The 25,773-nt window shown below is 38.8% G+C and overlaps 1 long non-coding RNA gene across 3 annotated transcripts in view; it reads right to left on the bottom strand.

The window, feature by feature from the left end:
* Positions 1–25,773, bottom strand: part of LOC147914364 (uncharacterized) — a 121,579-nt gene that overhangs the window by 68,059 nt on the left and 27,747 nt on the right. Inside the window, exon 2 of one of the 3 annotated variants that reach the window (XR_015555377.1) lies at positions 24,212–24,406. The exons of 1 other annotated variant lie outside the window; for it this stretch is intronic. This is a non-coding gene — a long non-coding RNA (uncharacterized LOC147914364). Of the gene's footprint in view, positions 1–5,731; positions 5,865–24,211; positions 24,407–25,773 lie in introns of those variants that run through there. One more of the 3 variants, XR_015555378.1, reaches the window with a different exon arrangement.

Here is a 25,773-nt window from a genome sequence, read left to right as displayed (position 1 = left end):
CTCCATATTCATTATTCCATTTATTTCTCATGATGATCCTGGGAGACAAGCACTATTATTACTTTTATTACCAAAATAAGGACGTCAAAGCACAGAAAGTTGAATGATGTTGCTTGGGGTCACATGATTAGCAAGAACTGAAACTGGCCGCAGGGAGTCTGACTCCAGAGCCCTGGCTCTGATCCACTCCAGCACCACGTCTTGGACTGGAGGAAGGGCCATGACGGGAAGTCAAGTCAGCAGTGCTCGTAGGGACTGGCCAGCAGCCCCCAGTTTCTACAGAACTGTTAAAAATGATCCTGTCCTCACCCAGCATACTCACTTTGGAAGGATCTCTGCCTGGATCTCAGAGTTGATGAGGGGTTTGCCCATCATCCCACCCTTCAATGGAAAATTAGAGCAGGTCTGTGCTGGGATGTGAGCAGGGTCAGCATCACCCCCTTTCTGAAGCCAGAGTTTCTCACTGAGGATGAATAATTAAAAAAAAAAAAAAAAGCAAAGAATGGAACAAAGGAAGAAAGAGAGGAAGGAAAAAGAAAAAAAGGTAAAAGAAACATAAGACGAAAGTACAAGAGAAAAAGAGGAAAGAGAAAGACAAAGAGAAGAGAGCAGAGAATAAGAACAACAATAATATGGAGTCACAGGAAAGACAGTGCAGAAAAAAGGAATCAAGCAAGCAAGCAAGCTGAGATGTCAACATAGAAGCTGAGAAAAAGGCAGACAACAAGGAACATACAGTGGAATTAGCCAAAAGAATTCGGCACTAGAGGGAGTCAACTGATATGAATATTGTGGAACTAATCTTGTGGAAAACTGAGCTAATGATGCTGAATATGAATGTGAGAACTTCCTGCATATTTTTTATGAAAATAATGAAGAGATGATGAGGAAGGACAAGATGCTCAATTTGGAGGATAGAAAACAGAAACCCGCTTGAGGATACCAGCTTTGCCTTCCTCTGAGGACTACCGTTTACTGGGTCTTCTCCATCTACTCACCAGGTGCTCTACTGTGCTTCACGCACATTACTGCACTCAATGCACATGACGCAACCCCACGAGGGAGACCACATTATTACCCCCTTTACAGACGCGGACACTGAAGCTTGAGAAAGGTTAAATATCTTTCCCAAAGTCACAGAACAGTGAGAACCAGAAGGGGCTTTGAAGCTACATCTCTCAGACTCCAGGGCCCAAGCTTGGAAGTCTCATGGTAGATTTTGCCAGGAATCAAAATCACATTTGGTTAAAAATGTCCAAGGTAGGCTGGAAGGACTCAATATGTTTCAGGAAATATTAAGAGTTGCATCTCCTAAACTCATCCTTAAATATATATTTTTTCATTACAAAGAAAAAATATCCTAAAGTCTGGTATTCAGGATTTAAAAAAACAAAACAAAACAGGATTTCTGTCTGAAGACTTTGTCTGCAAAGCTAATTTCAGCAGACAATGAAAGAACAGTTAAAGCTGTTGAAAAAAAATGAATCCAAGAATTTTATACTAAGCTCCTGTCCTCCATGAGTAAACGCAGAAGACACGCATTGGCAGGACTGAGAATGAGCACTAACCTACCTCTCCACAAACACGCACTCTGAAAACCAGAATAAAACAAATAATTCAAAGATCTATTTCAGCTGACGAGTAAATAAGTCAAAATTAAAAACCATAGAATGCATAGTTGTTACAAAAGACCTACTGATAGCTCTAAAATAAACACAGTTAAGACTTAATTGTTTTAACACAATTCTTCTGAAAAGAAAAAAAAAGAAAAATAATCATAAGACACAAATTAACTAAAATAGTCTGTTGCATAAATCTTGAGTATGGTATTAAAGATGGAGAAATGAGGGGCTGGTCCCGTGGAGTAGTGGTTAAGTTCACATACTCTGCTTTGGCGGCCTGAGGTTTGCAGGTTCAGATTCCGGGTGCAGAATGATGCACCTCTTGTCAAGCCATGCTGTGGCGGCATCCCATATAAAGTAGAGGAAGATGGGCATGGATGTTAGCTCAGGGTCAATCTTCCTCAGCAAAAAGAAGAGAATTGGCAACAGATGTTAGCTCAGGGCTAATCTTCCTCACACACACATACACACACACACACACACACACACACACAAAACATGGAGAAATGAGAGCCAGCCCTGATGGCCTAATGATTGAAGTTCAAGTTCACTGCACTTCAGCGGCCTGGGTTCAGTTCCTGGGTGTGGAATCACACAACTTGTCTGTCAGTAGCCATGCTGTGGTGGTGGCTCACATAGAAACACCAGAACAACTTACAACTATACACAACTATGTACTGGGGCTTTGGCGGGGTGAGAGGTGAAGAAGAAAAAAGGAGGAAGACTGGCAACAGATGTTAGCTTAGGGTGAATCTTCTGCCAAAAAAAAAAAAAAAAGGAGAAATGAGTATAGAGGAAAGCAGTAAAGTAAATGTAAGCCAGCTCTCTATGGCAAGGAGTCAAAGGGGGCAATTTTCTCATTATAAGATACATTTATTTTTAAATATCAGCTTTGTTTATTTAAAAAAGCAAACATTTTAAAATTATTTAAAAATGAACTTTTTACCTAAAAACATGAAATAAAAACTAAAAATTAAAGAATAGGTAGAGAGTTTCCCGCAAAACACACAAAAATGTATGGATGGCAAAATTAGTTGCATACAATAAAACATTTTAGACAAAAAACACTAAAAGGACAAAGATGTACAGTTTAGCTGAAAGATAGGATGCTATCTGTAATAGATATCTCACAGCATGAAATTTGTACATCAAAACATATGGATCAAGGACTTTAAGAAAAAAGAAGTAACTGATGTAACCACACTAGTGTTCAGATAATTTAATCCAGCTTATTTCAGGAAAAAGAATAGAGGATTTGTTTACATAACAGATATAATTTAATAATATTAAAATATATGCCCTACAGAGTTTTTTTGTTTTTTGTTTTTTGGTGAGGAAGATTGGCCCTGAACTAATGTCTATTGCCAATTTTTCCTCTTTTTGCTGAGGAAGATTGGCCCTGAGCTAACATCTGTGCCAATCCTCCTCTATTTTGTATGTGGGACGCTGCCACAGCATGGCCCAGGGTCTGAACCTGTAAACCTCGGGCTGCCAAAGTGGAGCACCGTGAACTTAACCACTACACCACCAGGCCGGCCCAGTAATTTTTTTCTTAAGAATGCATGGATCAACTAAAGAGTTTTGAAAGAAAAGGTGAAGACATATTGGGCAAAAAGGAAATCACAACAATTGCCCTGAGGAAAAACAATACCTCACAAACCACTAGGGTGGGTGATTATCTGACCTTATTCTCTCACCAAAATGCAATGAAAAAAAAGTTAATAATATATCTCAATTGAGACAAAGTTTGTAAAACACTTAAAAGTATGATTATCAATCATCATTCTATCAAAGAGGAAGCCAAAACATCATTAGAAAATCATGACGGTGAGCCAAAAGTGTGTTTAGAGGTAAATGTGCATCTTCAAAAAATTGTATGAACGTAAAAGGAAAAATAAAGGAACCATGATTCAACCAATAAGATTCATACAAGAAAAAAGAGTGATCCTAAGGAAAGCAGGAAGGATATTAATGAAATAAGAAAGGGACAAAAGAAAAACAGCATTACTGCTCAACAAATCCAAGAACTGGCCTTTTGAAAAAAAAAAAAAACTACAAAATCTAATAAAGAAAATAAAGAGAAGATACTAGTAAAATAAATTTTAAATATTAAAGTGGTCGTAAAAACCAATACAGGGGTTTTTATAGTATTAGGAAACATATCTATATATATTTAACTATATAATAATTGTATTGCATACAATTACATTACAGTTATTTATATAATACTGTATATAATAACTGGCCAATAAATTTGAAAATCTTATAAATGGACCTGGTTCTGGAGAATATAAATGAAAAAAATTATAATTGAAAAATTTATCAAAGAATTACCTCCCAAAAAGGCTTTAGGGTGAGATGGTTTCCTTCAAACTTACAAGGACAGTGATCCCAAGTGTCTCCAGAGAAAAGAAAAGTTGCAAATTTTCACAATTTATTTTGTGAATTTAACGTCACTTGATACCAAAACTGGCAGAGACAGAGGCCAATTTCAAGGTGAAACCACTCTGGGTTAGGAAGTCTGACTCTTCATTTACTACCTGACTATCTTATACATGAGGAATAAATGAAATAAACCATAAAGAAGAATTTAAAATGTGCTGTTTCTCTGCCATAAGTACACACTTAATGTTAACTAGCTGCTGTAACAATAATATAGAACAAACACACACACGTTCACATTCAGTAAAAGAAACTATAAATCTCACTCAAGAAAATCAATACAAAGGCGTAAATAAAATACTCTAAAACTAAACAGCATATTAAAGAAATAAATTTAATTCATGAATATAAGCAGAGAATAATATTAAGAGATCTATTATTCTAATAAATCACATCAACAATTCTAGTGAGAAACTAGATATTAATCTCAATAGATACTGACAAAACACCCAAATCCTGTTCTCAACAAAACCTTTATAAAACCAAAAATGCTGCATAGCCTCAATGATTAACAAAAAGGGGAAAAAAAGGTAAAAAAAAAAAAAAAGAATCCAGAGAAAATCAGGACCTAGACATGAAAGCTCACTGGCCTTGACACTCAACAGTTTAGAATGGTTAGCTAATATCACAGAAATAATATTAATTGTGATGATCTCAGCTTCTGTATTGTTAATACATTCCATATGTCTAAATTCATTTAATCCTAGCAACAATCCAGTGATTCTGGGTTGTCATCCCAAATTTCAGATGAGGAAACTGAAACTCAACAAGATTAAGAAACACAATTTCACTTGTTCAAGGCCACCCAGGTAGCAATGGTGTAGAGGCAGGATTGGAACTGAAGTCAGCCTGACTCCAAAACCTGAACTTATAATGACCAATTTGCACCACCCTCCAATAAGAACAAACAAGAAAAATACTCAAATGAACAGAGATGAGTATTACTATTGTCAGGTGCCACGTATATATTCCAAAAAACAAACAAGGTAATGAGTTATAACACAATGTAAGTTAAAGAGGCTAGAGATAAGAAAAACACACAAAACCACAGCTCTGTTATAAATATGCAATAACCAGTAAACATACAATGGTAACAGCAAAATAAACAGATATTTACTATTCCAAAAAATAAATTGAAACCAAAAAGTTTTGAACTAAAGACTAAAGCTTTATTATGACAATAAAAGGAAGATTTGAATAATTCAGAGATGGATTTTCTTGAACGAGAAAACCAATGGTTATATAAAGAAGCCACGATTTACACAAGTGTCATAAATTGTCACGATGATTGCTTTTGGAACATGGCAAAACGGTTCTAAATTTTATTTGGAAAAATGAACAGGTAAGAATGTTTCAGAAAATGTTTGAAAAGTGGAGCGATACTGTAATGCCAAAAGAATTGACAGAATAATAGTACAGAAAACTCTAAAGAGACCTTCATAAATGCAACAACTTAAAGAATGTAAAACAAATTTTGCGAGATAGATCACTTAAATGACATTGGGCAAAGGGGACCCCCCCCTAAAAATTCGATTTAGACCCTCACACTGAACGAAAATAAATTCTAGTTGGTTAGACATTAACATTGAAAAATGAAACGAGAAAACGTTAGATGAAAATGTAAGTTGGTAATTAATAGATTTTGAGATAGGAAAGGACTTTCTAACCTGGGGTCCATGGATTACTCTACGGTACAGCAAATCTCTGCCATATGTATATTCGGGCTCATTTTAGGGGGAAAGCATACACAGCGTTCGTCAGCATTCATAAAATTCTCCAGGAGGTCCCAGAAGATGAGGTATGACTAAATAAAGAAAATGTATAAAGTACACATATATTTGACCAAATAATAATTTGAAAATAAGAAAAAAGCTCTCTATATCAAAACAGTATGAAGAAAACTTGAAAGCAAATGACCAATTGATAAAATATTTGTAACAATCATGGCCAAGCAGTACTATATTCAGTATTTAATATACCAATAAGGAAAATACAACACAGAAGATTAGCAGGCAATTTGTAGAGCAGTCACAGCAGTGTTACCCTTTTCAGTGACTTGGCAACACATTTCTGAAATTCAATTTTAATAATACTTCTTACAATTCAGAAATTTCTCAACACTCAATTTCCAACAAGTGAACAGAGCCAGCAGCCACAAAGACCTGAAACCTTCCTGAATCTAAGCTTGCTTGGCTGCAGATCAGATAAAGCATTATTTGGTCAAAAAGTATGATAACAGGAGAGCGATGACAAAGTGAACGACAGGATCTGAAGGGAAAGCAACATGCAGACTGAAGACAATAAAGTAGGAAATATTTTCACAATAAATACATCGTATATGTTAAGAAGACTTGGAACCGCCATCACAGCATCAGGAGTTATTGCACTAAATGTTCAAGCATAAAACAGCTGCTGAAAGTTGGTTGTGTAGGGAGACTTTCAACCTTTGGCTATATATTTCTGTATGATTCATATTTTTTTTTCAAAGACTATGTATTATTCTAGTGATAATAATCTAATTTTAAAAATGGTTCTATTCCTAACAATATTGGTGGTAATGGGATTGCTCTTCCTAGGATCTTTCAGTGTTGAATATTTGTTTCCAAGAAGTTAGTGGCAAATGGAATCAGTGGGTTGTTTGCAAGCACCACTAGGATGAAAAAGGCTCTTAAACTTCTGGATTTCAAAGATGCAGGTTGTTTTTAATACGGAAATCATTGGAAGATTGGTAACTTTAAATTTTGCCAAATAAGGACAGCATCATTTCATACGATGATGAAAATTTTATACCAAAATAGTATATAATTTCCAAATAAGTTTCTTTAAAATTTTTTTTAAAAAACTACAAAATATACCTTTATTCCTACCTTCCATTACCATTATTATTTTCCTTTGCCTGGTGATCCTTGAACACTCTCAGTAAACAGCATCTCTACAGACCAGACGGTCTCTGGGCAACCTTCCAATATTATGATTTCTCAGACAAACTGATAACAATTATTTCATATTCCAGGTAAGGTATCACATGTAATTGAGAGTTTTAGCACAATGAAATGTATAAAATTGAATACATCTGCTATGGAAAATGAGGCTATTCGGTGTCAACTCCAATGGCACCTAAATTCAGAGCAACAAATCAGAATTCAGCCTAATACGATCACTCCTGTATCATGCTCTCTCCAAGAAGCCCTCCACAACATTCTTTCAAGTCAGCTGTAAAGGTTTCGGATAGTAAATAACCAGCAGACTCCCCTGAGAGCCTACCTTAAAATTCATTCAAATTCTTTCCTCCTCCCAGCACTCCCTGGTCGTGTACCGGTTTTTTCAGATAAACTAGATTGCCCACCAAAGATAGAAAAATAAGGTTTTTATTGTATCCTTTGTGACTGGATGAACAATTTTATCTTTGAAGTGATGCCCAACCAGATTTCAATCATATACGGGCAAATTTCTAAATGTGTTGTAGAAATTTAAAAAAATATGGATCATTCAGCCTTTTCTCCTTCTCATTTGGCCTTCTATTACCTAAGGCTTGGTCATGTTTGCAAGCACTATTGGATGAAAAAGGTGAACCTTGGCTAATGTAGCAATCAAACAATAACTCAGTAAACTCAAGAACTAAGTATAAGCTGAACCACTTTTACAACTGCAGCCTCAGCAAAAAAGCTATCCTCTCACTGATGGGCTGGCCTCATCCTTTCCTTATTTGCTATTATTCACCTTTTTCTACCTTTCCCTACCATCCCTTTCTATCACAATATCATCCTTTGTTTTCTCTTTTCTTTCATAGCACGTGACACCAGGTGTAATTATCTTCAGTCTACGCCTCCCTTAACTGGCATGCATGCTCTATCAGAGCCAGATTCAAGCATCACACACATTTGTGCTTAACCTGGTCTACCAGTCCCGGCAGATGGATTTCTAGACTCCACAAAGTCAGGGACGCCACCTTTATTTGGTGAGAAGGGGTGGGTACTATTCAGGTCCACTCAGACTTCCTCTGAGAAGAACCATCATTTTTCTCCTCCTAAGCTCTTATTTCCTAATATTTCACATTTCATTACTTGAGCTGATTGGATCCTTTAGTCCAGCCTGTTGATGGAATTCTCCAGGGACTCTCAGCTCAGATTGACTTTGGCCATAAGGGACAAGCCTCTACAGCAATCCTACAGTTAAGAGTTTCTGTCTCTCTGGTATCTTGTGATCTGTTTTATTTTGAAGGTGCCATATTGTCTTGTATCCGTTAAAAGAGCAACTGAACAGATATTTTTAAAACATGAAATGATTCCACTGTCTGTTAGGTTGAATTTGTTTTTGGTGCTGGTTTTGATTTGAATGAGAATGGTGCCAAAAAAGCTGTTTCAGACACAGCTATGAGGGACAAGGGCAGAAACTAAATCTTAAATGTGTCAACGAATAAAATAGAAAAATCTGATTTACTAAATACAGCAAAATAAAAAGGAACTGAGGACCAATGAATGCTTTCTGTGTTCCCAGAAGTCACAAAGACTGGTCTAAAACTCAATCATGACTGACAGGTCCACACAAATTCCAACCCCACGCTGCTACGAGAATCTGTACATGTGAAGCGCAAACGTGAGGTTTTGCTTACAAATGTGAGGTTGCTGTCACTAAAGAAGGACACCATCTTATACCATTTTTTAAATTGATGTCATAATAGTTTATCGCATTGTGAACTTTTAGTTGTACATTATTGCTTGTCAGTCACCATATAAACGCATTCCTTCACCCCTTGTGCCCAGCCTCCTACCCCCTTCCCTCTAGTAACCACCAAACTGTTCTGTCTGTGTGTTAGTGTATCTTCCACATATGAGTGAAATCACGCAGTGTTTGTCTTTCTCCGTCTGGCTTATTTCGCCTAACATAATACCCTCCAGGTCCATCCATGTTGTTGTAAATGGGACGATTTTGTCTTTTTTTATGGCTGAGTAGTATTCCATTGTATGTACATACCACATATTCTTTATCCAATCGTCAGTCAAGGGACACTTAGGTTGCTTCTATGTCTTGGCTATAGTGAATAATGCTGCAATGAACATACGGGTGCATAAGCATCTTTGGATTGTTGATTTCAGGTTCTTTGGATAGATACCCAGTAGTGGTATAGCTGGATCATAAGGTATTTCTATATTTTTTAAATAATTTTATTTATTTATTTATTTATTTATTTATTTATTTATTTATTTATTTATTTATTTATTTATTTATTTATTTATTTATTTTTTCCCCACAAAGCCCCAGTAGATAGTTGTATGTCATAGCTGCACATCCTTCTAGTTGCCGTATGTGGGACGCAGCCTCAGCATGGCCGGAGAAGAGGTGCGTCGGTGCGCGCCCGGGATCCGAACCTGGGCCGCCAGCAGTGGAGCACGCGCACTTAACTGCTAAGCCATGGGGCCAGCCCTCTATTTTTAATTTTTTGAGGAATCTCCATACTGTTTTCCATAGAGGGTGCACCAGTTTGCATTCCCACCAGCAGTAAATGAGTATTCCCTTTTCTCCACAGCCTCTCCACATTTGTTATTTTTTGTCTTGGTGATTATAGTCATTCTAACAGGTGTAGGGTGATATCTTAGTGTAGGTTTGATTGCATTTCCCTGATGATTAGTGATGTTGAACATCTTTTCACATGCCTATTGGCCATCTGTATATCTTCCTTGGAAAAATGTCTTCATATCCTTTGCCCATTTTTTGATCAGGTTGGTTGTTTTTTTGCTGTTCAGTTCTGTGAGTTCTTTATATATTATGGAGATGAACCCCTTGTCGGATACATGCTTTGCAAATACTTTCTCCCAGCTGGTGGGTTGTCTTTTCATTTTGCTTCTGGTTTCACTTGCCTTGCAGAAGCTCTTGAGTCTGATGAAGTCCCACTTGTTTATTTTTTCTTTTGTTTCCCTTGTCCGTGTAGACATGGAATTCGAAAAGATCCCTCTATGACCAATGTCAAAGAGTGTATTGCCTATATTTTATTCCAGTAGTTTTAAAGTTTCAGGTCTTACTTTCAAGTCTTTGATCTGTCTTGAGTTAGTTTTTATGTACGCCAAAAGAAGACGGTCTATTTTCCTTCTTTTGCATGTGGCTGTCCAGTTTTCCCAGCACCGTTTATTGAAGAGACTTTCCTTTTTCCGTGTATGTTCTTAGCTCCTTTGTCGAAGATTAGCTGCCTGTAGATGTGTAGCTTTATTTCAGGGCTTTCAATTCTGTTCCATTGATATGTGTGTCTGTTTCTGTACCAGTGCCATGCTGTTTTAATTATTATAGCTTTGTAGTATATTTTGAAGTCAGGGATTGTGATGCCTCCAGCTTTGTTCTTTTTCCTCAGGATTGCTTTGGCTATAAATCTAAGGATTTATCCACTTCTTCTAGATTGTCCAATTTGTTAGCATATAGTTTTCCATAGTCTTGTTTTATAATCCTTTGTATTTCTGTGGTGTCCATTGTAATTTCTCCTCTTTCATTTCTAATTTTATTTTTGTTGCCCCATATGAATTTTAGTATTCTTTGTTCTATTTCCACGAAGAATGTCATTGGGATTCTGATTGGGATTGCATTGAATCTGTAGATTGTGTTAGGTAACATGGACATTTTAACTATGTTTATTCTTCTGATCCATGTGCATGGGGTGTCTTTCCATTTCTTTATGTCATCATCGATTTCTTTCAATAATGTCTTATAGTTTTCACTGTATAGGTCTTTCACCTCCTTGGTTAAATATACTCCTAGATATTTTATTCTTTTTGTTGTAATTGTAAACGGGATTGTCTTCCTGAGTTCTTTTTCTGTTAGTTCGTTATTAGAGTATAGAAATGCAACTGATTTTTATAAGTTGATTTTGTACCCTGAAACTTTGCTGTAGTTGTTGATTATTTCTAATACTATTCTGATGGATTCTTTAGGGTTTTCTATACATAAAATCATGTCATCTGCAAACAGCAAGAGTTTCACTTCTTGGTTCCTATTTGGATTCCTTTTATTCCTTTTTCTTGCCTGATTGCTCTGGCCAGAACCTCCAGTACTATGTTGAATAAGAGTGGCAAGAGTGGGCATTCTTGTCCTGTTGCTGTTCTCAGAGGGATAGCTTTCAGTTTTTCCCTGTTGAGTATGATGTTGGCTGTGGGTCTGTCATATATGACCTTTATTATTTTGAGGTACTTTCCTTCTACACCCATTTTATTCAGAGTTTTTATCATAAATGGATGTTGGATCTTGTCAAATGCCTTCTCTGCATCTATTGAGATGATCATATGGTTTTTATTCCTCAGTCTGTTAATGTGGTGATTCACATTGATTGGTTTGCGGATGTTGAGCCATCCCTGTGTCCCTGGTATAAATGTCACTTGATCATGGTGTATGATCTTTTTAATTGCTGTATTCGGTTTGCCAATATTTTGTTGAGGATTTTTGCATCTATGTTCATCAGCGATATTGGCCTGTAATTTTCCTTCTTTGTGTTGTCCTTGTCTGGCTTTGGTGTCAGGGTGATGTTGGCCTCATAGAATGTGTTAGGAAGTGTTCCATCTTCCTCTATTTTTTGGAATAGTTTGAGAAGGACAGGTATTAAAGCTTTGAATGTTTGCTAAAATTCTCCAGAGAACCCATCTGCTCCTACGACTTTTATTTTTTGGGAGGTTTTTGATTACTGTTTCAATCTCTTTACTTGTGATTGGTCTGCTCAGATTCTCTATTTCTTCTTGATTCAGTTTTGGGAGGTTGTGGTGCCCACTGTAATTTCTCCTCTTTCACCTCTAACTTTATTTGAGCCTTCTCTCTTTTTTTCGTAGTGACTCTGGCTAAGGGTTTGTCAATTTTGCTTATCTTCTCAAAGAACCAGCTCTTAGTTTCATTAAGCCTTTCTACTATTTTTTTGTGGTTTCAATTTCTGTTTTAATTTTTATTTCCCTCCTTCTGTTGACTTTGGGCATTGCTTATTCTTCTTTTTCTAATTCTGTTAGGTGTAGTTTAAGGTTTGTTTTTTTTTTTTTTTATTTTTTTTTTATTTTTTTTTTTTGCAGTAACATTGGTTTATAACATTGCAAAAATTTCAGGTGTACATCATTGTACTTCTATTTCTGCATGGACTACATCATGTTCACCACCAAAATACTAATTACAACCCATCACCACACACATGTACCGAATTATCCCTTTCACCCTCCACCCTCCCCTTCCCCTCTGGTAACCACCAATCCAATCTCTGTCCCTATGTGTTTGTTTATTGTTGTTATTATCTACTACTTAATGAAGGAAATCATACGGTATTTGGCCTTCTCCCTCTGACTTATTTCACTTTGCATTATACCCTCAATGTCCATCCATGTTGTCACAAATGGCTGGATTTCGTCGTTTCTTATGGCTGAGTAGTATTCCATTGTGTATATATACCACAGCTTCTTTATCCATTCGTCCCTTGATGGGCACTTAGGTTGCTTCCAAGTCTTGGCTATTGTGAATAAGGCTGCAATGAACACAGGGGTGCATGTACCTTTGCAAATTGGTGTTTTCAAGTTCTTTGGATAAATACCCAACAGTGGAATAGCTGGATCATATGGTAGTTCTAAGGTTTGTTATTTGGGATTTTTCTTGTTGGTTAAGACAGGCCTGTATTGCTATGAGTTCTTGATTCAGTTTTGGGAGGTTGTATGAGTCTAAGGATTTATCCACTTCCTCTAGGTTGTCCAATTTGTTGGCATAGAGTTTTCCATAGTATTATTTTATAATCCTTTGTATTTTCTCTCAGGACCACTTTAGCTGCATCCCATATGAGTTGGTATGGTGTATTTTCATTTTCATTTTCATTTGTCTCCAGATAATTTGATTTTTGATTTCTCCTTTAATTTCTTCCATGATCTATTGGTTGTTCAGTAGTATGTTGTTTAGTCTCCAGATCTTTGTCATTTTCCCAGTTTTTTTTTTATACTTGCTTTCCAGTTTCATAGTGTTATCGTCAGAAAAGATGCTTGTTATGATTTCAATCTTCTTAAATTTATAGATGCTTGCCTTGTTTCCCAACATATGGTCTATCCTTGAGAATGTTCCACATGTGCTTGAGAAGAACATGTAATCTGCTATGTTTGGATGGAGTGCTCTCGATATATCTATTAAGTCCATCTCGTCTAGTTTTTCATTTAAGTTCATTGTTTGCTTATTGACTTTGTCTGGATGATCTATCCATTGATGTAAGTGAGGTGTTAAGATCCCCTACTATTACTGTGTTGTTGTTAATATCTCCTTTTGGTTTGTTGGTAGTTGCTTTATGTACTTTGGTGCTCCTGTGTTGGGTGCATATATATTTATAAGTGATATGTCTTCTTGGTGGAGTATCCCTTTTATCATCATATATTGCCCCTCTTTGTCTCTCATTACCTGTTTTATCTTTTTTGTTTTTTTTTTTTAAAGATTTTATTTATTCATTTGTTCCCCCCAAAGCCCCAGTAGATAGCTGTATGTCATAGGTTCACATCCTTCTAGTTGCTGCACGTGGGACTCGGCCTCGCGTTGGACGGAGAAGTGGCGCCTTGGGGCTTGCCCGGGATCCAAACCCGGGCCGCCAGCATCAGAGCGCGCACACTTAACCACTAAGCCACGGAGCCGGCCCTACCTGTTTTATCTTGAAGTCTACTTTGTCTGATATAAGTACGGAAACATCTGCTTTCTTTTGTTTGCCATTAGCTTGGAGTATTGTCTTCTGTCCCTTCACTGTGAGCCAATGTTTGTCTTTAGACCTGAGATGTGTTTCCTGGAGGCAGCATATTGTTGGGTCTTGTTTTTTAATCCATCCCACACCTCTGTATCTTTTGATTGGAGAATTCAATCAATTTACATTTAGAGTGATTATTGATATATTAGGGCTTAATGTTGATATTTTATCGCTCATTTTCCAGCTCTTTTGCATTTGCCTTGTTTTTCATCCTGTGTGTTTCAGACTACCAATTCAGTTTGGTAGTTCCATATGACGGTTTTCTTAGCTTTCTCTTTATTTATCGTATGGGTCTCTGTTCTGTATATTTGTTTAGTGGTTACCATGAGGTTTGTATAAAAAATCTCGTAGATAAGATAGTCCATTTTCTGATGGCCTCTTATTTCCTTAGACTAAGTCGATTCCATCCCTCTCCTCTTCCACTTCTAAGTTATTATTGTCACAATTTATTCCATCTTGTGTTTTGAGTTTGCATTTCAAGTGAGGAGGTTATATTTATTTTTGGTGTTTTCCTTCCCTTAATCTTTGATGTTATAATTAAGTGTTTGCTAACCTATTCTGATAGAGAGCTGCAACTTTTCTGATCTTGTCTACCTATTTTTCTCCTTGCTCAAAGCAAGTTGACTCTCCAAACAAAACTCACATAAACTTATAAGCAACCTGTAAAAATTATGTGTGTATGTATAGATCTACACTCCATGGGCTAAAATACTGTTATTCCTCTCACAGCTACTGTTACTACCAACAGCTGTACTGCTTCTAAAACTACCACCACGAGCAACTTGTAAGGAGTGAGCAATGTGTAATAGGTGTGTATGGGCATGCTCACATGTGTGTATAAATTACAGCTAAACCCAGAGGAACTCTGCAAGGAAGATACACTATTTATTAACTAAGGAAATGGAGGCTCAGAGAGACTAATTTGCCCAAGGACAGGCAGCTACTAAGAGGTGGTAAGTGGTGAAGTATTAAATCCTGAAATGGCAGCAAAGGAAAAATCTGAGTTACATACAGATTGTAGTCATCCGTGAGGACAAAGACCACCCCCAGCACCGACGGCAGAACTGCCTTGAGATCCAGCCCAAGTCAGCAAGCAGGTAACACGATTCTCCTTCAGGCCACATCAAAATCAGAACTTTTCAGGAACAAACTTTCCTTTCCTCTTTTTAACTTTCTCAAGAGAATATGTATAAACTTCCAAACACACTAAACATCTGGATTTGCTAGTCTTTTACTCACAAAAAATTATGACATTTCCCAAATCAAAAGGAGAAACAGAGAGATGATAAGAGAGCCATCCCAGTGCAACTGGTGACTGTATGTGAATAATGAATTGGGTAGTGGGGGAGGGCATGGGGAGGGAGCAGGACGTTTCTGCAAAAAAGGAAATGTGTAGCTGCTCAGGAACAGTAAAAGCACTAAGAGAATTCCCCACTTGGGACTTGTGGTTCAGGCAAACCCTGAGATACCCCAGGCAGCAAGTTTGTTTTGAACACAAATAAATAAAATGACATCAGGAGAGGGCTGAACAGAGCATATATTCTCTAAACCTTCGCTCACAAAACTCCACCCAGGAGGAATACGTGTCCCCCATATTCCAATCACTAAGACAAATTACTAGAGGAAAAAAGGGCAAAGGCTGATCTAGTCCCAACAGAAAGAGATAATTTAATGATGGGAGTGGTTGGGGAGACAGAGGAGCTTTATCTCCAAAACGCAATATGAGAGAAATTTCAGAAGGGAGTGAAGGGTTATAGACAGGATCTTTAATCCTCTCTGACACTGAGAAAGGTTGTATGTACAGCTTTATTGGGCAGCAGGATTCCTGCTGGCAATTTTCTATGCTATGTACATTATCAAATACTGTTTGTATTTCATCAACCTACCAGTAGAAGGAGTGTCTCTAGACAGAGCACCTCCCTGTCTGCCTTGGCTATATATGTCTTCCTTGGCTATATGAAAAACTCGAGAAGCTTCCATCCTTCCCAGTGTCTGATAGTCATTTATGCCCAAATGGTTATTAAGCTCAGGCTCTGGGAAGGCCCTTTGCCTGACCAGCCAGACTTGTTCTCTACTGTTTCCTGTAGATTTGGTTTGAGTATTTTTTTGAAGTTTTAGAAGATGGAAGGAAGTGTTATCTTGGATTCTGTGCCCTTTTTGAAAGTTTATTCTCTTCATTCCTTTGTAGACAGTCTTGCAAAGGGAGGGATAATATGAAATATCTATTACTGCCTCAGTTTAACTACATTGAGGATATCGTGTTCTTTGTAAGATCACAGTTTTAAAAGTCAGACACAGATAACTAGGTGCACATTGAACATTCAAAAGCAGAGTCAGGTCCCTTGAATCTCTTTCACTAGAGATTCAAGATGTGAGTGATGACATCCTCTCCATTTCATCTACTGACCAGTGGTAAAATTTAGCGGTTGTAGCAACAGGAGCTTCAATGTGCTTCTATTCACATCACTTCACTGCTCCTCACAACAAGTCTGAGACATCTAGCTAGATGTTATTGTTACCACACTTCAGATGAAGAAACTGAAAGTCAAAGATAAACTCAGACCAACTCAAACTGTGTAGGTAGGAAATGTCAGAGCTGAGCGGGGAACCCAGGTCTTCAACCTACTTCGGGAGGGAAACAATCTGAGTAGACTCAGGTGTAGCTGCCTGGCCCTGGAGGAGTTGTGTCCATGGGACCCTGGGAGCTATGGATGGGGGAGTGGTGGGCGAGGACCATCCCCAGGCCCACCAGCTAGCAGCTTTTGCAGGAAGGGGAGCTCACCCTTTGCTTGGCTCTTGCCTCTACTGCTAGAGTGTTTCAAGCACAAGGATACAGTAAAGCCAAGATCAAACTTTTAGTTGAGGCAACAAAGAGGCAGAAAGTTCGCAAACACGTAAGTCTTAAATTGACACATTGTGTTCAGGAACTAGGTCTCTGAGTTTGGAGGAAAAGGGATATGCCAAGGATCCAGGTCACAGACTGGACCAGGATGGTCAACTAATGTCAGGGAGAGCCCCTGGCAAGCTGGGCTGTCTGTTGTTATTCCACTGACCTCCATCTCCGTTCCCTGTAGAGTTCCATCATACATGGACTCTCCACAGGAAGCTCATGTTCCCCAGTAACCCCCAAACTCTAATGGCTTATTCCAGACTCCAAGCCTTGGCTCATTCTTTTCCCATCCCCTCCACTTACCCAGAGCCCACCCATCTGCAAAATGATGTGAATATAGAACACTTCTTTTCTTCATACTTTTGGAAAAGGTTGCCAAGGGTAAAATGTTTGTAATAGGATGATGCTAAATCCCCCATATGCCAATACTAGGTCCTAGAAAATCCAGGTCATGCTAAGAGAATGTGAAACCTGTTCTGCCCATCCCCCTCCTACTTAGAGGGAGTTGAGTTAAAGAGGGGAGGAGGGAGAATTCATTTGGAGATAAATATCAGTGAGTTCTGTCTGTATCCTCTTCAAATGTATCAATCAGAGAGCTTGTGTCCCCTCGGTTGGGAGATGGGACAAAAGAATTGTGTGAGAAAGTGTAGCTAGATTGTCCTTAGACAACACGGAGGGAGAGAAGGCGGCACTTTCACTCTCAATGGAGGGGGAGAGGGAAGGGGGCAAAGGTCCGTGCTTCCCATGGACCAGATGTGCAGGTAAGACTGGAGCCATATCTGAAAGAGACTCCACCCCAGATGGCAGCCTGGAGTGGAGAAGGGACCCAGAAGAGGGGCAGAGGAAGGATTTCCAGAAGCCCAGGGTCTGAAAGGCCTTTAGGGGGCTTTGGGCACACCACCGACATTGCAATTGAATTGCCCCAGAAAGGAAAATTCAGAAAGAATCCGCTTTAAGCACAGTGAGCTCAGGGTCAGCCAGATAGGGCTGGGCTCTTTCCCCGAACCCAGGGTTTTTTTAAGCTATGCACTGTGAAATCAAATTAGTGGATGGTGATCAGCTTCAAAAATAATAATAATAAATTAGAATATGATGGAAAATATCACATAATTTGGATAAGTATTGTTTCCTGAAACTTTTGCTTCAGGTTTATAAATAGGTGTTGGTGTAAATTTTATTCTTGATCGACTTTCCCATTTGTGTTTTCATGTTCTTTGGATAAATACCCAGATGTGGAATAGCTGGATCATATGGTAGTTATTCTTAATTTTTTGAGGAATCTCCACACTGTTTTCCATAGTGGCTGCACCCAGTTTACATTCTCATCAGCACTGTACGAGGGTTCCCTTTTCTCAACATCCTCTCCAACACTTGTTATTTCTTGTTTTGTTAATTATAGCCTTTCTGACGGGTGTGAGGTGATATCTCATTGTAGTTTTGAATTGCATTTCCCTAATAATTAGTGATGTTGAACATCTTTTCATGGGCCAGTTGGCCATCTGTGTATCTTCTTTGGAAAAATGTCTGTTCAGATCTTTTGCCCACTTTTTAATTGGGTTGTTAGTTTTTTCTTTGTTGAGATGTACGAGTTCTTTATATATTTTGGATATTAACCCCTTATCAGACATATGTTTTGCAAATATCTTCTCCCAATTGTTAGGTTGTCTTTTCATTTTGTTGATGGTTTCCTTTGCTGTGTAGAAGCTTTTTAGTTTGATGTAGTCCCATTTATTTTTTCTTTTGTTTCCCTTGCCTGGTGAGACACGGTATTCAAAAAGATACTGCTAAGACCAATGTCAAAGAGTGTACTGCCTATGTTTTCTTCTAGAAGTTTTATGGTTTCAGGTCTTACATTCAAGTCTAATCCACTTTGAGTTAATTCTTGTGTATGGTATAAGATAACGGTCTACTTTCATTTTTTTGAATGTGGCTGTCCAGTTTTCCCACCATTTGTTGAAGAGACTTTCCTTTCTCCTTTGTAAGTTCTTGGCTCCTTTGTTCAAAATTAGCTGTCCATAGATGTGTGGGTTTATTTCTGGGCTCTCGATTCTGTTCCATTGATCTGTGTGTCTGTTTTTGTGCCAGTACCATGCTGTTTTGGTTACTATTGCTTTGTAGCATATTTTGAAATCAGGGAGTGTGATACCTCCAGCTTTATTCTTTTTTCTCAGGACTGTTTTGGCTATTTGGGGTCTTTTGTTGTTCCATACAAATTTTAGGATTTTTTGTTCTATTTCTGTGGAAAATGTCATTGGGACTTTGATAGGGATTGCATTGAATCTGTATATTGCTTTAGGAAGTATGGACATTTTAACTACGTTTATTCCTCCACTCCACGAGCACAGAATATCTTTCTATTTCTCTGTGTCTTCTTCAATTTCTTTCAACAATGTTTTATAGTTTTCAGTGTATAGTTCTTTCACTTCTTTGGTTAAATTTATTCCCAGGTATTTTATACATGTTGTTGGGATTATATTCTTAATTTCTCTTTCTGCTATTTTGCTGCTGGCATATAGAAACACAACCAAATTTTGTGTGTTGATTTTTTACTCTGCAACTTTACTGTATTCCTTTATTATTTCTAACAGTTTTTTGGGGGATTCTTTAAAGTTTTCTATATATAAAATCATGTCATCTGCAAACAGTGACAGTTTTACTTCTTCCTTTCCAGTTTAGATCCCTTTTATTTCTTTTTCTTGCCTGATTCCTCTGGCTAGAATTTCCACTACTATGTTAAATAAGAGTGGCAAAAGTGGGCATCCTTGTCTGGTTCCTGTTCTTAGAGGGATAGCTTTCAGTTTTCCACCAATTGAGTATGATGTTAGCTTTGGGTTTGTCATATATGGCCTTTATTATGTTGAGGTACTTTTCTTCTATACCCATTTTAGTGAGAGTTTTTATCATAAATGGATGCTGTATCTTGTTAAATGCTTTCTCTGCATCTATTGAGATGATCTTGTGATTTTTATTCTTCATTTTGTTAATGTGGTGTATCAACTCTTGTTCTCCACTTCGCCCTCAAAGCGGATGAAGTCCATGGCGCTCCTGGAAACCTGGAGGGTGGAGAACTGGTGATTGTGCATCATGCCCTTTAGCCTTTCCATCACTTCACAGTTGGAGATGGACTTCCTGGGCTGCTTCAGCTGCAGGAGGGCTGGGCTGATGGTTGTCTTTGTGATGGGGTTGAGGTAGAGGCCATACAGATGGCAGAGCTCCACTGTCTCAGACATGTTGTGGACCCTGGTAGCCGCTGCCTTAGCCGGGGCATTGGGCCACTGCCATTCTGGCCCAAGCTCACCACCATCCCTCGCCCATGACCCCAGCAGGTGCAACCTCCAGGCAGTGTCACCACTGTCAGCCGGAGGCCCCCCTGAAGTGACCCGCTCCACTGCCACTCAACCTGTGACAGTGCTAAGTGCTGGAGATACAAAGGTGAGTAAGACACATTAATTTGTGCCTTTGAGAACCTCAGTCTAGAGAGAGAGACAAAGAATAAATAACCAGTTACAAGCATGCCTTCCAGGATGCAGGGACCTTGACTGTCTTGTTCATAGTGTATTGACATTTTCTGGCCATACTGCTGGATAAATATTTGATGAATAAATAAATAGATGAATGAATGAAAAATACTAAGGGAACACAGAATGGAGGGGTGAGGGAAGGCTTTCTAGAGGAAATGGTGACTCTAATAGATCAGAAAGAAGTAGCCAGGCAAAGCAGGCTGGAGACAGTATTCCGGAAGGAGAAAGGACAAGGTTGGCTCAGGTTTACAGTAACTAATTATGCCTGGATTAGAGGCTGGTGCAGGAGGTGATGAGAGATGAGGCTGAATACGGAGAGTCCTATGATGGAGAGCCTCATATGCAAAGCTACTAAGTTAAGATTCTGTCTAAAATCAATGGAGAGTCATTTTTACTCAGAGAAGCATCATTATGATATTTGTGATGTAGAAAGATCAATCTGAAAGTACACAGAGAACTGGTTGGTTACAGAATGGCTAATACTGGAGGCAAGAAGACCAGTTAGAGAATTGGTGAATAATTCAGGCAAGGGAAGATACGAGTCTGAAGTAAGGCAGCAATACTAGACAGCCAAGAGAGGGGAGATGGAATTAGCAGAGATCTAAGGGGTAGATTTGAGAGGACTTGAGGACAAATTGAATGTGGGAATTCAGAGAGGAGGAGCAGTGGGTAATGGCCAGGTTACTGTCTCAGGCAACTGTGTGGGCAGTAGAGCCACTTATCAAAATAGGGAGCAAAAAAAAAGTGGTCTAGGGATGGAGTGAGGTGGACTGGAGAACAATGCACTTACATTTCAAGTCTGAGGCGTCTGTTGGGCATCCAATTAGAGATATTAACAGGCAATTGGATGTATGGAACTGGAGCTCAGGAAAACCATTTGGGAAAGAGAAGTAGATTTGGGGGCATCAAGACAGAGGTGATAATGAAAAGCCACCTTCAATCTGGAGATGGCTATATTCATATGCACTTGGGGAGCACTTAAGAATAAGTTATTTTAAAATATTATCAAGATAATGCTCAGGAAGGTCAGCTTAGTGGCTAGACAGCAAGGGTGGTTGATGGCCTTCTCCCAGGGTGGGGAAGGAGCTGATTTCTCGTTTTGTCATCCCCACTCCCTGACATTTTTATGTAGTCAACCTACTGCTCCAAGACGAACCTTTTTGTAAGGGAAAGGAAGCAAGATTAGAAGCAGGCTCTAAGAGGTTGCCCTTTGCTTGTTTCATCTAAAAGTTTTAAGTAACAAAAAACCCACTCTAAAATACACTCCCCATCCCAGGTGTTTGGATTAGCAGAATGAGGCTGGGCAATAATTTAGGGCATGTTGCTCTTCTAAGAATCTGATCATCCATTAGTAACACACATACCTCAAAAACTCACATGTAAGTTCAGGTCCTGACACAACCCCTTCGCTCCAAACATACTGAAATGGTGGACTTAATATAAACAGAGAGAACCAGAAAAAGAGATAGGTTGGCTCAACAATAAGATGAAATCTCTTTGGACCTGAAAGAGAATATAAATGCAAAATAGTGGTCAGATTCAAGCCACCCAACTGCTTTGCTCTGGGCCCAGATGTAGGCAGTGGTGGCTGTGAGTTCAATTTTCTACATAATAGGGACTAAAAGTGTTTCATATGAGACCTGGGCCAAAATCCAGGCTTCAAGTTTAAAACAGGTGTCATGGTCGACTCTCTGCCCTCATTGACATCACCTCTGACCAGGAACTCCCTAAGCTGTGCCCTGAATCACTGATGGGATCTGCAATGCCATAAATATCACCTCCAGGAACACTTGAACCCAAAGTCTCCCACTCAAAATGAGCCTGAGACCCAAATTCCAAAGTGTGTGGATAAAATGAATGCTAAGAAAGATGACACACAACCAAGAATTAGAACATAAATTTACTGCAGATAATATTAAATTTATGGAAAAGTTTCACAAAGTTTTTAAAATCAGGATGTTTAAGATGCTCAAAAAATAGGTAAAGACATTAATATCCATAAAAAATAAATTATGAAACACAAATAGGAAGATATGAAACAAAAATGGATATGAAAAAGAATTAGAAATCTTAAAAATAGGTCATTTAAATAAACTAAAATAATAGATGGGGTGAACTTTAGACTAAACATTCAGAGAACAAATTAGGGAAATGGAATAGAGTCCTGAAGAATTAACCTAGTATAAACCACAGAGAGTCAAAGAGATAAAAATGTAAAAGAGCAGGTGGGAGACATAGAGATCAAGATCAAGATCATAGATCAAGAAACTCTGAATTACATTTAATAAGGAATTCCAGAAAAGGAGAATGGAGGGAAGGGTAGAGAAGCAATACCTGAAGATCTAATAGCTAAAAATTTTCCAATTTGCAAAAAGACATTAGGATTTCTTCGTTTTTTATTCACTCAGCTAACACTTAACGCTCACTTACTATGTGTTACACTCTAGACTAGGAACGGGGGATACAACGTGAATGTGGTACAATACTTGCTCTGTGGGTCTCACGATTAGTAGGAGAGATGGACATGTTTAATTAAAGTATAGTGTAAAAAGAGCTATGATAAAACCATGTATTACAGAATCAAGAAGAAGGAAGAATATTTCTGGGAGGACTAAGAAGCTTCAGAGAGGAGATGATGTTCAAGCTGGGTCTTTAAGTTGAGAGCTCCCTAGAGCATTGTTCTCCAGGAAGAGGAAAGGTGTGGACTAAAGTCATGGCGGCAAGAAAAGCATGACATATTTGTGGCTGCTGAGGGGGTTCTAGGTGGTTCTAGTTCTAGAGTACATGGCAGGAGAGTTGAGACATAAGCCAAAAGGAGAGAATTTAATCACCTTTTAAAAATGGAAAACATTTATTGAAGTCTTTATTGAAGGACAATAAGTAAATATATACCATGGTGGGATATACTATGTTCATAAATGTGATCACTTAGGATCATAAAGATGGATTTTTCCCCTCAAATAAATTCAATACAATGCCAATCAACATCCAAAGGATTTTTTTTAATGAAATGTGACTGATTATAAAATTTAAATAGAAGAAGGGGTGGGAATAGCCAAGATCATTTTGAAAGGGATAACAGGAATATACCCTACCAGCTATCAATATTAATCTAATAAGTTTTAACAATTAAAACACTGTAGGAGGTATTTCTGTCTTGTTGAGGAGTCACTGTGACCACCTTTCTATGGCAAGCTATGGAGGAAAATGAGCAGGTTTGAATTTTAGGGAGATTACTCTGGCATTATTGGACAAGATGACGTGGGTTGGCGGGGGTGGTGGTGACAAGACCAGAATTGGGGTGACGTGCTGGCTACTTCAGAAAGTCTGCTAAGAGATGCTGAGAATGGAAAATGAGGACAGTGAGGATGGAGGAAGAGATCTGAGTAGAGAAATGTTTAAGAGAGAGAATCAACAGACCTTGAGTTTTCCTTTGTTGGAGCTACATGGGTTGGGCAGGAGGCAAGGGAAAGAGAAGAGTCAAGGATAACTTCAAGAGATCAAACCTGGGCAATTGACTGGACAGTGGGTCCATGAAGACAAAGAGGGACTAGCAGAGCAAACCCAGATTGTGTTGACTCTGGGGTGTGCTGGTTTTAAGGATCTCTGGGACAGACAAGTAGGCATCTGGAAAATAAGAATGGAGCTTGGGAGAGTTTGAGGCAGACGTCTTAAGTAGTTGTTGAAGTAATGAAAATAAAGTTCGCTAGACAGATTCCAAGTTTAACAGGTAGAGAAGGAAGACAGAGTAGGTGGAAAACACTTCCTGGAGGATGATGCCTGCCTCTGGGCGGTGAAGGACGGGAGGATCTGAAGAGGCGGCCGTGTGTGCAGGAGCAGCCAGGTTAGAGGGCAGATGCAGAAGGTGAGCGAGAACAGAGGGTGCTGGAGAGGACTGGCTGTGAGGTTGGCAAGTGAGAGGAACCTCTATAGGTGGTGAGGAGGAGAGAGGGGCTCGGTAGGAAGGAAACTTTTCATGTTTCCACTCGTACGTGCAAAATGATAGACACACCCTCACCTTTGCATTCATCGCACATGGATGGCATCTCTCACAGCCTGCGTGCTTTGCTCTGCATAGTAATGCTCTGGGGCAGGGCGGAGCAGAAGGAAAAATGGATCACAAGACAGGCAGTCTGCAGGCCGTGGGCCCCGGCAGGCCTCGCAGCTCCTGTTGCACCTCTCACACCGTCCAGTGGCATTTTCTGCGTAATATCTGAAACCAAGGGAGGAAGTGAAGACTGAACACGAAGCTTTGCTCCTAAGTTGAGTGTGGTGGAAATAACATAGTCAGACAGGGTTCATTTACAGGACAGGTGACTTTAGACTCTTTGCTCATTAGATTTATTATATAGTTAGTAATAAATCTGATTTATTACAAATCAGTTTTCTGATTTGTCAGATGGGCATGACAATCTCTCCCCTGCTGTTTGTGAGGATCAAGTTAGATAACACACGTGAGAGGATCTAGTACTCACCTCACGTAGCAGCATCACGACAACTGTTCACTACCTCTGCCTTCTGTACACCCATGTGCTTCCCCCCTTTCACACGAGCTTTAAGTTGTGTGGAGTGGGGTCAGGGGATAGAAGACATTTTAAATGTACCTCTGAGCAGTTCTTCTAATTTCTCAACTTAAAAAACATCTTGAAATAGGAGGTGACATGAGTGATGCTGACGTTTACATAATAATAGATGTAACTTCTTTTGAAGATTTTTGGCGTCTAACTATAACAATAATAGCCATTCATTAAGTTTCTACTACATACTTGATAGTCCACTAGGGACTTCGTGAACATTAGTTCACTTTATTGAACCTAAAAATGAGACACCAGAGCATGGCGGTTGGGAGCTTGTCCTCCGGAATAAGTCTGCATGGGTCAAAGCCCAGCCATACCACTGATGAGCTGTGTGACTTTGGGCAAGTCACACAACAGCTCTGTGTCTCAGGTCTGTAATGTGGGGCTAATGTTCATAGCTAAAATTAAACAAGTTATTACTGAGAAAGTTGTTAGAACAGTGCCTGACACATTATGAATAATTAATATATATTAGTGATAATTATGAATTGTATAATTAATCCTCATAACAAGCCTTATGATTTAGATATTATTACCACTATTTTACACATGTAAAAACTGAGACTTAGAGGATTTAGACAACTTGCTAGTTCAAACAGCTAGTGAAGTGAGGCGATGTGATTTGAACTTATCTGTTAAATGCCACTATAACAAAGCAGTGCATTTATTTGAAGGTAAACAAAATTTTTTAAGTAAGGTAGAAGAGAGAAAAGGAATCATTGTTGAAGATGAACTTCTAGAGGTCACCTGGCCCATCTCGGCGTCTCTGGACATCACACACTGAAGCCATCCTAGAACCTGAAAGCTCGCCCGCAGTTTCTCTGGTGCAAAACTATTGGCCCCATTAGGTTTTTAAAAGTTTATTTCAGTTCCACTAACTTGTTGAAAACTAAAACCAGGGCTGGTTAATGCTGAGCCTGCCTCCACCTAGCCACCTGTCAGTGGTCTGAGTGAGGACACTTGTCCCTCGATGGCCCAGCTCGCGGCAAGTCAAGCCTTGTCT

This window comes from Ceratotherium simum, chromosome 20 (genome assembly GCF_057802395.1).
Source record: "Ceratotherium simum simum isolate JZ-2026a chromosome 20, ASM5780239v1, whole genome shotgun sequence".
Lineage (NCBI taxonomy): Eukaryota > Metazoa > Chordata > Mammalia > Perissodactyla > Rhinocerotidae > Ceratotherium > Ceratotherium simum.
This window is presented reverse-complemented; position numbering and strand designations above follow the sequence as displayed.